At 38.0% G+C, this 14531-nt stretch overlaps 1 long non-coding RNA gene across 2 annotated transcripts; it reads right to left on the bottom strand.

Moving 5' to 3' along the window:
- Positions 1–7583: 7583 nt before the first annotated feature.
- LOC122823122 lies at positions 7584–12992 on the bottom strand. Of its 2 annotated transcripts, XR_006369286.1 has the most exons (4): positions 12434–12992; positions 8163–8252; positions 7966–8011; positions 7584–7850 (listed from the first exon to the last, which is right to left on the bottom strand). It is a non-coding gene; the product is annotated as an uncharacterized LOC122823122 (long non-coding RNA). The 2 variants fall into 2 exon arrangements; XR_006369285.1 differs by lacking the exon at positions 7966–8011.
- Between the last annotated feature and the right edge of the window lie 1539 nt (positions 12993–14531).

Here is a 14531-nt window from a genome sequence, read left to right as displayed (position 1 = left end):
CTTGTAATTTGTATATAATTTTAACGAAACGGATCGATTTACTTCCACTTTTTACTTATGCACAGCTACTTATGTACTAATTACATAGAATTCCAATAAGATGCAAAGACCGATTATAATGAGACAAAATGGGGAAAAGTCCAGGGGTTATGAATTCTTTTGCAAGATGCAGGGTTTTTCACCAAATTATACAAAAGCTACACACATGGATTAGTTTGAGTTATTTTCATGACAAAAATACTTCTATGTTGGAGGGAGAAACCTATAACCACATTTAAAAAATGTCAAAACACAAAGTTTTGATGTGGGAAAATTGACCCTGCTGCTAATTGGTGTATACTCTTCTCTGTAAATATTTTTTTTTTGTACAATAAAATACGCTGTCCTTTTATTGAGTGTTGTTTTTTTAATATGTGAAGAGTGTGATTCTTTTTTTCTTGCACTTATTAAAGTATGTGAATGAAACTCTGCTGCTGACTAATATTTAAGCCATTTTTTGTTGTTAGGAAACAGTAAAGTTAGTGGTTGTCATGGCACAGTAGCACTCTGTGGCAAAGGTTTCTGTATTAGATGTGCATTTCTCTGCCAGCCCCAACCCCCAGTTTATAAGCACAAGCATTCCCAAGTTCCTCGTCTTGTCATACTGAGCTCTTACGCTGAAAGCTGAGCAGACACAAAGAGACACTGACATCCAGGAGCCAGGGTTCATGCTCACTGCCGAGGCATTTAGTTTCAATTTCAGAACTGGATGTCAGATTTACAGCCTTCTGATTTCCTTTTCTTTCACAGGTATTGATCTGTTTATTTACCTATAACCTGATTCCTCTTCTCACACACTTTCTCTTATCTGGTCCAAGAACCAGGGATCTCACTCCCGGTTTAAAATTTAATGAGTATTCAGACTGCTGCTGTAATCCTGACTGACACTAAAAGTCTGTCTAGATTTAGTGTCATAAAATTTTCATCTGTAAATGTACAGTCAAGCCCTTTCCTTCTCCTCTCTCCTAAGGGGCACTCTGTCTTCACTGAGAGATTTTTTTTTTTTGATTTTTTTTTTTGTCTTGCCCAGTTTGTAGGCCAAGCATATTTTTTTTTCCACTCACATGCACACACCTATGAACATGAAATAAACAGGTATGCACACTGTGCAGATAACACACTCTTACACACGGGGAGCAGGAAAGAGAAAGATCACTGACATTGATCCACTGTGTTCCATATGGGCTTAGCAGCAATGGACCCCACGGGTACAAAGTGACTGGAGTGGGTGACGGTCCCTGTGGAAATCCAACAGCCAGTGAGTGACAATGAAGTACAACCATGTGTTGGCTAACTCATGAATAACAAGTCTGGTTCTCCTTTATATATGCGTTTTGTCTTTTTGAAACCTAATTTGATATTTTTGTTTTTTTCCTCCAGCATCAAATATGCAAACACATTTTGACACAAGAACCAAAACCTTTGATGCTGGAAGTTTTATTTAAATTTGCTGCTTTCATGTGGCGGTTTTTTAACCGAGGAACAGGGCCACATTTTCAGCAGGTGCTGAGCAGCAACTCGTCCCACTGCAGCATTATCTAACAAGCGTCCTCCCTGTCGCTAGCAGTGGGAGTGATACTTACACCACGGCCTTCAAAGCTGTGATTTCAGCAGCGTTACCGAATTATTCTGTCACAGTGACTGAGAGGTAATTGAAAAGCTTATTGGGAGATATACACCAAACACAGGAATAATGGGAAAATTAGTTGAATTTCAACAATTCCTGTGAATCCCTTAAATCTATCAGTCCCAAAGCAGTATGGTTAAAAACTCACAATTTTACAAAATAAAGCCAGCACAAAACAGCCAGCTAGGGTCAACTGGCCTTACATACAGGCTACATTAAAACTTTAACTACTTCAAACAAATAAAGACAAAAAATAAATACACTCCACCTACCCAACAGTTCATATCTATCACACTAAACACATTTATATAAAAACATGGCTTTTAATTTTATTGAAAATAGTTTTGAAATAGAATACATATAAGGCATCTAAATAACACTGAACTTTACTAACCAGTAATTGTCTCCGCAAATAAGTGCCTACAAATAATGATAATTAAAAAAATAACAAGTAGTGCCTGGAAGTCCGTCTATGTTCCTGAACTGTGCAAACCTCCAAAGATCTAGAACAAACTTCTTGCTCTTGTGAGGGCTATTGGCTTTCCACCCACTTTATATGTTTAATGTTCCACTTGAGTAAATAACTGCAGTTACACAACCTGCAAACTTTGACTGCAGTTAAATAAGCAGATGTAGACATTTTTGGCACAAGTTGAAAGGAATACTTTGAGGTTTAGTATTTTACATGTACTCAATTACTTATGTTAAATTGACTTTAAGGAGCAAAATAAATAGTGGACAATTTCTTTTACTGGTGTCAAAGGGGAAAATAACTGTGTGATGAATTAAACTAAATGCTTAATTTATAGTGGAACTGAAATGTGGCTTATTATATTATTTATTTATTATTATTTCTATGCAGGATTCTTCACTTTTTTTCATTAAATGATTTCAATGGGTATGGTGAGTTGATAAGACGCCTGGTGTTCAGGACCTTCGGCTATCATTTAATGCTTTCAGCTCCTATCAGTTATTTTCTTCCCGGATGAAAGTTCAGCCAAAGAATGTATTGATGAACAGAAAGCTCATCAACAGCCATTCTTAAAGGTTAAGTGCTGCTATTGCCACTATAGTAAGCGCTCACTTATCAGGGGGAATTGTAAAAAAGCCCTTTAATTGGCTGCCAGGGTAATTTGGCTCCTTAAAACCCAGAAAACTGTCCTGGTAGAGAATAAGAATCAGATAACACCTTCAGTGATGGTAATAATTCTCATTACCAGGCACCATTGGCTACTTCCATTACTTCCATCTTCAAAATCCACCTGCGGCTTTCGGACCACTCTTGCGTGATTCAAGAGGGTTAAGTCAGCTTGAAGAGAGCTGTAACCACGGTGTTGAAAAGCTCCACTCACACTAATGGACAGAATATGGTAGCAAGGAAGATCTCTCCTCTGGAGCCTCAGCCCCATTTCCCACTGCACTTTTAATGTTAAGCTTTTTCTTCTTTTTTTTACTTTTCAGTCTGGATCAAAGGCACATCTAACATGTCTTCCCACCACTTACACACCCTTGCACCTCCTGCACTCTGCAGCTGCTGTAAAATATGCATATCAACATTTTGCTGTTCTCCATTCTTTTAATGCAGATTTCATTTCTACTGTCAGACACCTATCGACAACTAAATAAAAGTTTACCAACACATTTTCTATTTCTATAGACTCTTCACGTCTTAGTACTTCTGCAGGGCATCTCCTTGAAAGCCATTATATCACCAACAAGCCTGCCAACTTTTATTGGCACTTAAAAAGAAGGACGCCGAGTTCAGCTGCGACAACCTACAGACTCTCTCCTTAGTGCCCTTGCTAGTTTGCTCCTGGGCATTCACTTCTGGTTTTTATTTTTATGGCAAATCTGCATATATTGTTTATATTTTTCCTCCAGTGTAGATTTATCAACTTCCTCCTATCTCGTTTTTTCTTAATCGCTAACACAGGTTGCAATGCTCAGAATACAAGAGTGCAGTGCATTTAAAAATACAAACACCTTCATTTAAAAACTGTATTTTGCTTTTACTAATAATTAATCTGGTTTCATATTCTGACACACTTAAGTGTGAAACATGCAAGAAAAATAAAATATCAGGAAAGGAGGCAAATACTTTTTCACACCAATGTATTTTAACAGCTTAACTTTTCACCAGGTTAGATGTCTGAATGTAATACTTCTGGAAAATGTTTTCCTGCTACAAACAAAAAAAAATGAAATTTTTTTCTATTCACTCTGCTTCTACTTCATGTCTTCAGCTGTCAAATGCACATAATTTTATTCTCTGAGATGCAGTTACTATTAAATGCACATCCCCATTTGATTTTCTGTCTTTGAACAAGTGCAAGGAAAGCCATTGCCCTGAAGACAAGAAAATGAATGTTTAAAGTGGAGAGGATGGCTTCAGTCAGATGAACGATGAGTAACTCCAATCTTTTGATCAAAATGTGAACTCATAAGACAGAGAAAGGAGAAATGGCTTTTTATCTCTGTGCTTCACATATAGCCTGCAAGCATTCTTTTTAGAAACACCATGTCCTGTGTTTCCTAATGAATGGAAATAAGAAAAAGATGGAAGATGTGGGGGGAAAAAAAACAACGTACTGATACAATCCACTGCATGTTTCAATTTACTTGACCCCATCAGATTGCACGGCTCTCTGATGGGGCATGAAATGTGTAAGTGATGGTGGCATGTGGAGAATCTCAAGTCACATGGTGAATAACACACTACAGGTATGACTCAGATCGGCTGGGCTGCTCAATGACTTGCTCTCTTCATGTATTATGGTATAAAGTCAAATATTCCACCAACACTGTGTTTATCATTACCACTAAAACACCAAACACACACACACGCACACGCACCCACACACCCACACACACACACACACAAACAATCCCCGGCCCCCATTTGTGAGAAACGATGCTCGGAGGGCAATGTCCACACACAGATGTCAGCGCTATTAAAGTGAATGCCCACCAGCTCCAGACTGAGAGACAGCTATGAATAAATTCATTACATTAATGTATTGACCCTAAAACTGTAAGTGATGTTGAAATCCTGTAGTGTTGCAGGCAATTCATGTAATAGTCAATAAGGGAATGGGGGAAATTATGCAGAAGAAATTGCTCCAATGTGAAAGATGTTTTCATTCGTCTAACTGACCATCTTGCTTCCTGCAAACCCAAACTAACCATTGCTTTCAGGAGTCTGCAGAGAAAAAGCTTCAGCTAGGTTCTATTTGATTTTTTATGCAATCACTGGGAAGGCATGAAGCTTCCACCACTTTTGTCCCAGAAAACCACCTTGGCTACTCCACAATACAGGAATGTTCTGGTCCATTGCATCAGGGCCTTACTGAGGCTGTGAGTGGGCTGCTGGTGATGGACCAATACAAGGAAGTGGCTGGGCAATGGTTTCCAGGCTGATGTGGTAGTTATTGAGTGTAGAGCACAAAGTCTTACCACTGAGGTTTGAATGAGACATCGACTAAACAAAGAAGAAACGTAGCTAGCAGTCTGCTCACAGACTGCACAGGCACGCATGGGCCCACAATTGCACACTTGTACACTCACACACTGCCATTTTCCCCCCACTCCCCCTCTGCGTTTCTTAGATGTTAGGCACACATGTAAGATGGAAACAGCTAGTTTTGCCAACGACAATAAATTTCTTAAAAAAAACGAATAGGCCCAAATTCCCAAACATTCTCAGTTTGGACTTTTAAAATCTCCTTTTAAGTGATTTCATGTTTGTGGGGGAATCTGGATAAGCTTTAATGAATGATGACAGAATGGTAACTATAAGATACAATGTGCAGACACTCAGCATTTTAGGGGATTTTCTCCAAGTTGACTTCCTTTATCCCTGGCCCTTCAGCTGGCATCCCAAGTATATTTTCTCTTCAACACGTTATTATGCCAACAGCTGGCGGAGGACCCCTGCTGATAGACTATGAGATATTGCCTCATTTGTTAGTCAATGCTTTAACCATTACAAAGACTAATTTTCCACCCAATGTTAATAATCAAGCATTAGATCAAATTATAATATTCCCACACAGACTAGTCTGATTTTTTTTTTCTCTCTCCTTGCCTCATCAGAAAGAAAATTGAAGCCATCAATCTGAGGAATCTTCCAGCAGGGACACAGCAGTGTTCCTTGTTAACGCAGGTTACTGGATCCTCCATCGTGTACATTATTGATGGCCATCAGTCGGTATGTGTCTGACCGCATTTAAGTGTCTCAGCGGGGGTGGAGCAGTAATCAAACTCCAGCCACACAAACAGCACTGTCTGCTGCTTCAGTGCACCCTCTCATGTCTTCCGTCATCACATTGAAAGTGGCACTCACAAGTGATGTGTTCAGGCAAACAAATATTCACATGGCATCTGATGCGCATAGAGACAACCAACATGCTTTTATTTCAGAAGTTTAAACAGAACTGTACCTGGACTCCAGCCTATTTGCTCGTCTCTTGCTTTGTAGGGCTGTGTAATTGTTTTTTAGTCAAATTTAAAGGCAGGTTCAGCAGGTAAATAGCTAATCAGCACAACCTTGTCAGCCCCTGTCACATGAGTTAATGCTGGTAAATGTGACGAGTTTAAATAATTAATATCTTGTCCCATTTCATTTCTTTCTCTCTCCTCTAAGAGAGTATGTTGAGAGCTTCCTAATTAATGAATTTGTCTCATCTAATCCATGAGCTCCCTGAGGTGTTTTCAAACAGCAGCTTTGATAATAAAGATGCAAGTGAAATTGACACACAACCAGAAAATTGCTGTCAACCAGAATGTTTATTTGACTTGTATTATTTGTATCAGAGGTACTAAATGACAGTATTAAAAAAAAAAACAAAAAAAAAAAACAACTACACACCGTCTGGTGCTTGTATACAATTTATAATATAGAAGGAAAATAATGTCAGAGAGAATGCATACATGCAAGAAGTTACTTAAATATGGTCCACTGAGACTGCAATAGGAAAGAGAGCCAGACTGTCACGAGATAACAGGAAGGCTGGATTTAATTCAGCTAAGTTGCTTCCTTTAATTTCAGCATATAAAATTTGTAAATACCGAAGACAGTATACAATGAGAACTCTGCCATAATTTTGTCTTTGAAAACACAAACAAAAACTTTTTGTCAAGTAAAATCCCAGTTGACTTGAAAACATATTCCAAGACTAAATTCTCTACAGTGGGATATTCTAACTCTTTTCTTCTCACTTTCTAGCCGAAGAAACAATTAGATTTAAGAGCAGCAACAAATATTTCCCAAAACATATTCATCTCCCCTAGAAAACCAATGTTTGACTTAAAGTTCCAACAATCAAGTCAGCACATGTAACATCTTATGCTTCACTAACAGACCGCAGGACATGTGATTTTTTTCTTCAGGCATAGTGGCCAGGGAATGCTACTTAATATTAATGAGAAAAGTGCTACACAATTGGCCTATGAATTACACAGCAGGGTTGACAGTGGATAGGGCAAGAATATCAGGTTAAGCCTATCATTAGCAGAGTGAGGTGATATTGTGCCCTGGTCACCTTGCAAAGGGAAAATATGAAGTCAGGCTGGTGTCACGGCAACTATCAATGTCAACAGAAAAAGTAGCAAAAAATAAATAAAAAATTACTTTGAAGACTTAAGCATGAAGATCACGATGCAAGGACAGCTGCCAGGAATGTATTCACATTTTGAAGAAAAATAATCATTTATGAGTGTCTTTAATAAAAGTTGAAATATACACAATCAACTGCAACTTGAGTTAAGAATAAGAAATCAGATGGTAAGCTTTTTTTTTTTTTTTTTTTTTTTTGAGAAACTGGTGACCAATTGGTCAGGAAAAAAAATCCCATCATAGCTGGATTGGATTATTATTGGAATCACAGATTCCAATAATAACACTCTTCAGTGTGGATAAGAGGGAAAAAGGCTTAAAGTTGAGTATTATCAGCATCAGTGAAGTGTTCAAATATAAAATCAAAGCAAAAATAAACTCTTTAAGAAGCTATTAAAGAAAACACCCCACATGTTTCTTAAAGTGTGTTGGATGTTTATTTAGAATGCAGCGACAGAGAGCTGAAGTTTAATGTATGATAGTCATTAAGCTTCAGCAACAATTTATACCTTTACAGGTCAAGTCATCTCATGCAGCATGATTTGTGTGCACTGATGGGGCTTAAGTGACCTGCATAGATAAAGGTCAATAAATAAATAAATTAAAGCAGCTCTTGGATATGCGTCAAGATACTCATTTTATTCTTTCCCTTTAATAAGTGGAGCCCATCTGTTTACAGCTCTACCTTTACTCTTGCATGCTTCCCCTTCCTTTCTATCAGACAGTCACATCTAAGGCAAATTACAGAAACATCATACGCTTCATGTGATGAGAAGGGAGGCTTTACACATGTATTCCATGTGCTATTTCTGTTATACTGTAACACTGTACAGATCTGTACTATAATACAGCGACAGTGAGGGAGCAAATCTGTTTTCATACCTGTGGTGTAGGACACACTCCCCTCGTTTCCTCTCACTGCAACATCTTAAGGGTGCAGCCTGTTTGAGCATGTCCTATCTTCTGTCCAATCTGTTGATGGGGCAGAACGGAGAGGAAGATTAGGGGAGAGAAGCAAAGGGGAGCATGTTTTAGACCTACTGAGTGAAAGGAGGTTGGTTCTGGCACATAGCCACAAGTTGGTAGAGTATCCAGGAAATGGATACTCTACCAGTAAAAAGTCTGTTTCTTGAGAAAGATACGTTTTGCACGAGTCAAAGTAAAAAGTGGCCATCCAAAAATAATACTTAAGAATAAAGTATTTGGTAAAAATGTTACTCAGGAACTGATTAACTGATCATAACATCTGATTTATTATTTCAAAATGTCAGGCAAAAATATAAATTATGTGCAAATTTTGGTACTCTAAAGACAAAACACTAATAAATGGTGCTTTCAAAACAACAAATTCAGACAGGAGAAAAATTAATCTAACAGATGTTTTTAAAATAAAATCTATGAGACTAATACATAGAGCAAAATGTTAGAAAAGGGTTAGGTAATTCTAGTCATAATTTGCACAACTAACTTGAATTCCAAATGACGCAGCAAGCTCAAAAAGAAAGTTTTGTAAAAAAAAAAAAAAAAAAAAAAAAAGATTAGAACAGTCTCACTTTAGTAAACAGTAAGCGTGTTTATTAGTTAGAAAAATGTTTGTACTTCATTCAGTGGAGGAATCGGTCATGAGTAGATTAGCCAGAAATTGTATTCAAGTAAGAGTACTGATACTTCACAGTAATATTACTAAAGAAAAAGTAAACTCCTATAAAGAAATTTTTTTTTTGTTTTTTTTTTTTAAAGTTACTCAAGTAGCTAACTAAATACGACCCAATATGGCACATAACATATATATGCCTGTCAAACCTAAATCTGGAGGCTCAGTATTCTGTAATCAAAAACACTCATTCAAATGTATTCATAGTGAAACAGAAGGTCCGTTTTTAGATCACTGCTCTGGTTTTGTTTATTGTGGGAAATTCCACTGGGACTATACAGCCCTTTCTGAAGTGTGAAGTCTCCTTTTTATGTTTCCTTCCTTCCTGTCTGACAGTTTGGAAAATGCATCTGTAGATTTACTCCTCGCAGTTACCATCACCGCTGTTTACTTTAACATAGGCCTATGTAGTTTTTGCAGGACTGGAGTTACAATAACTAGGAACGCCAGGGAGGGATAAAATATCAAATATAAGGTTGCGCAATATGTCACAAATTTAGAATCATAACATCAGTGTGTGCAATATTAAGTGCCTTAGCATTCTAATCCATATTAAGGCTTGTTTGAAATGTAATAATAGTTGGGTAATTTGATCCAATTTTCCTGAGATTACTGCATGTTAAATAGCTTGTTGGAGTATCACAGGGGTCGATGCTCACAACTCATACAGATATACAGATGTTTCCAAAATGCTAAAGGTGTCAGAGAGTGCTAGAAACACAGATGAGACATGGACTGAAAAGGAAAACAGATTTTATTGTTTTTGCTAGCAACATCTAATTTTTTTAAATAATGCCATTACATGATTTTCTAATATTGCACAGCTTCAGGTGAGAGATAGAGATGCATAAATCAGGTTTTGCTCATCAATGCCATAGTCCTGTTTACTTCTAAGCAAATTGACACAAAATAAAAATATGAGCTGTAGATCCCCTGTTAGAGGCAGTAGTTTTAAATCTATCTGAAAATAAATAAATTATCCCCATTTTGACATCAATTCACAAGTATTCAAGCTTTATTTTTAAATCATCTCCACACAAGTGAATCAAATGTTGTTGGATTCTAGGTTCATAACAGCTCTTCATCACAGACTTAAAGGATTCCTTCCTTTGGTCAATGGGTTAATGCATATATAGTTGTTTTTTATTTTCCCAACTCACACAACTACCAGTATGTTTTAGGTGAATAGCCCTCAGTGCATTCAGAAAATATGAGTAATGCCTGTCCTTGCTCCTTTACAACTCACACTTTCTGCCACAAAAAGCATATTGACAATTAGGTCCCAGGGTCAACTCTGACTTCATGGTTTGTTGATAAGGAAGCCCAAGAGAAACCTCCTTATCAAGAAAAGATAAGGAAGTCCTTTCTTGATACGGAAAGTCTCAGAGACTTTAGGAAATTTAAAAGAAGCAGGTCACTTCTGATTTGTTTTGTTTTCACAAAGATACTCATGGTTCAGTCCAACCATAGATGCAGGACAGTATGAGGTGCATGGCAACATGCACCCGGTTTGCATTTTCTGCAGCTCATCCTTGTTAAGATCAGGTTAAATTTTAAAGCTTGCCTTGCAGCCTCTCCATCATGCTTCCAGTCAATGTGACAAGGATATTGTGCAACTGCTTTGCAGCATCTTGAAGGTAATGTGATCAAACACTCCACACAGCAAAATTCACTGGAGGTGTTATGTAGAGGGATGGGAAGGGCTGGGGTTTGGATGAGGGAAAGGAGGGGGGCAGAGAATGAGGAGAGTCAACAGGGGGTTTGCGTGTAAAGCTGCCAGGTGTCTCTTCCCATCCCAAACCCCAAAGCAGCAGCCGCCCGTACTCAACAGCCCGGGAGGCACTCTCAATGACAATAAGACATCATCTGCAGGCGCAACAATTACCTCCTGTCATTCTGCCGAGCCTCTCTGTTAATTACACAAACCATTTCATTCAAGATGGCATGCTTGGCTACAAGCCCAGAAGTCATTTCTGTATCTGCATCTGTCGGATCCATGAACAGGTTAATCGGGTTAGTCAGGAGTTAATTCAGGTGGCTTTGATTCAGGGACAAGCTGGATACGCTCCAGGAGAACACGCTTCCCTCCAACGTGCCAGGGTTGGGCCGTTTTTGTTATTTGAAAATGCTTTCATCGCCCCAACCACATCCTGTTTGCGTTCTTCTCCAGCATGTCTGTCAGCACTCCAGCTGAGCAATTATGACGTTCCTGAATTGTTCACATTAGGCGATCAACTGCGAAGCACAGCATGTCAGAACCTGTTTTGGATTCGAGAAAACGGTTGGGCTTCAATATCACATTAACACTATTCTGTAATATCCCCTGATAGCTCTGTTTGTACTGTGATAAGCTGCTCTGTAATATAGAATGATATTTAATTTTTTTCTTTCCAATGGAGGTTAAGTTGTTCAGAAGTGTAGCTTCCAATTTAGCAGCGATGAGTATTTTTTGTTTTAGTCAGCTTCTAACTGTATCTTAGTTCAGACATTATTCAGACATTGGCATCCCAACAGGACTAAAATCATGTAATGTCCTCCTGTTTTTGGTCCAGCATGCATAAAATTTTGTTTCATTATAAAGTATGAGAATGATGAAGACAGAAAAATAAAGTGGAAATTCCCTGAAAACCTTCTCTGCTTTAATGTTTGTTATTCCCTTTGGTTAAAATATGACTGATGAGAAACTCGATTTTAGCCACCTGTTTATTTACAGAAAACAGCATCCATACAGGGGGATTTCTGCCATGTTCCACTCATTACAGACCATGTCATCCTTGGGGCTTGGAAAGTGGGAACATGCCTTTGCAGCATGTTCAGTAAATGCAATTTGGGCCAGATCTAGTTACATCTGATGATTTTTTTCTGCTGCAGTAAATTTAAAACTTATTATGTTTCATTTTAGCTTCATTATTTGATATGATTTAACAATTTAACTCCTCCATATTTGAATGAGTTACATTTTCAAAAGTGTGCTGTTGCTGGGTCCTTTGTTGTTTTGTTTTTTTAGTCAGTCTCACCGGAACACACAAACAATCAGCACAATCCAGCAGACAGATATAGAGCATCTTTACCCCGGAGACCTCAAAAAGAAAACAATGACTTAAAGGCAACTTTAAAAATCTGGATCACCCCTAAAAATATTTTTTTAAAGTTGCTAATGAGGGCAAAGCTAGGAGTCACATGCCAATCACTCAATATCACGCAACTTTCCGATCAGAACGTCTTTGAAAACTGAAATTATACTTCTATCTATTTGTAGCTTTGTGAGGTAACACAAAAAAGTTGTTTATAAAAAAAAAAAATCTCAGGCAACTACAGTACTGTGGAAAATAATTTACAGACATCTTCTGCTTTTTTTGTCACACTTGCAAGTTTCAGAATATTAAAGAAAAGCTGTGTACAAGCAAAAGAAAGTATACAAATGATAATTTATTTAAGAAAGAAAAAGCTTTCCAAACCAATGGGGCACTAAGAGGAAAGGTAACATAAATATACTTACCACTATAGGGAGGAGCAGTTACCATCATTTGTACTATCAGGCAATCTGTCTTTGTATTGCTGCAGAGGTTGTTTGAACCACTTTTGCTGAATTGATGGACATTATCTCCACTGGACAATTGAGCATAAACACTCATTGTAGGGGCTACCAAAGTACCTCAGTCTGATTTGTATTATATTGACCGAGCCACAAACAAAAGCTTCATTCAGGTTTTTGTTTGTTTTCTTGTAGCGTGCTCTGCTGTACAGCCTCTGAGAACTGGATCCTGAGAAGTGATTCAGTTTGTAATTTATAGAGTTAACTCCTCCATACAGTCCTGATTGTGAACCAATCCCCAATAAACAGACAACTTATTTTCCTCTACACCTATAGTTCCAGGAATAGAAATTCACTTTGGTCTAATTCTCCATGGATGAGTTCCTCTAAAACCACCTCCGATGGTCAATCCACTAATTCTTGCCTTGGCAAAATTACATTTCATTCCTGTCACTCACTACTCTGTTTGCTCTATAGCAGGGGTGGGCACTCGAGGGCTGGTGTCCTGAAACTCTTAGATGTCTCCCTGGTCCAACACACCTGAATCCAACAGCTGAATCACCTCCCAAGTGCAGTCAGGTTCTCCAGAGTCCTGCTAATGACCTCATTATTTGACTCAGGTGTGTTGAAGTAGAGGTACATCTAAAAGTTGCAGGACACCGGCCCTGAAGGACCAGGAGTGCCCACCCCTGCTCTATAGAGTCTGATCAGGAAGCCGATCACCTAACACATTTACCAAAGTATAAATAAAGATCTTTTAGCTGTTGTGGTCTGCGTTTTGGGTTCAATTCGTACTTGAATCATTACACTGCTGGTATGTTTCGTTTATTCTTTTTTTCTTTTCTGAAATGCTGCATTAGTTTTATGTCAGATGTGATAGCACATGTAGTTTCCAAAAGTTTCCACTTTTGGAAATGCTAATCCACAGAATATTTTTTTGGGGGGAATCGTGTTTTTTAGGGAAATGCTAGCTGGGAAATGCTTGTTTAATTTGTTCAGCAGGACTTTTCACCCACGAACCCCACTATGAACCTTTTTTATCCAGCCCTGGTCAGGAATCGCAAAAATAATTCTGGAACAAAAGTTATATTTTCACACAGGATCAAGCTCTGTTTGAAACTGATGCTTCAGTATTTAATAGGGCAACAACTGATCTGAGCTGATAAGGCTGTGAAATGATATAGTATCCATTTAATTATGCTTGATCCAAGAAGACTGCTGAACATTCAAAACTAACATCTCTGTTTATGAGCAGGTTTGTAACAGCCTCACCTCTGATACTGTGAATGAAAGACCTGTTAATACACAAAGGTGTTTCAGAGCCCCATAAACAAACAGCCATGGTATTTCATTATGAGCCATAAAAACTAAAAAGAAAAACACTGGTAGGTTTTACAAGGGAGGAGGATGTGGGTCACCAGAGATACACTTTCAACATCCAGGCAGACCCACAACTACAGGCTGCCCAAACCTCCCACACAGCTCTGGGTCACTGTCAGCCACACAGACCCCCCACTTCCATGACCACACTGCCACACTGAACAGTAAACAGGAAAACAAAACCATTTTGCCAAAACATTTTGGAAGCCAGGCAAAATGTTAGCCCAAGTCATTTATTCCATCAAACCAAGCATGTGTAGGGAGGAATGTTACAGTTTTATGAGTAACCATGATTTTAAATATCAAGACGTAAATCAATATTAAAATTTCTTAGTTAAAAAATATTTTTTTTTTAAATAAATTTGAAATCATTGAGCTGATGGTCACGGATCTTGTCCAGCTTCAGATATGAATAAAATGATAAGGTAATGCAATTTAGTTTTTGTTGCATAGATAATAAAAACAATCTTTTGTAGTCATAATACAAAAGATTTGACTTTGACAGCAATCAGTACAATACAAAAATAATTCACAAAGGAGCTGCTGAATTAAATATCTAACAGCAAGAAATGAAGTTAACAATAGACACACCAGCCACTTTATTAGGTACACCTCTTCAATTGCTTTTTTGGGACAGGACAGGAGTTAAATGCATCTTAGCATTTATGAAGTGATGATGAAT

Source organism: Gambusia affinis, linkage group LG20 (assembly GCF_019740435.1).
Source record: "Gambusia affinis linkage group LG20, SWU_Gaff_1.0, whole genome shotgun sequence".
Lineage (NCBI taxonomy): Eukaryota > Metazoa > Chordata > Actinopteri > Cyprinodontiformes > Poeciliidae > Gambusia > Gambusia affinis.
Note: the sequence above shows the minus strand (reverse complement) of the source record. Positions and strands in the feature narration are given on the sequence as shown.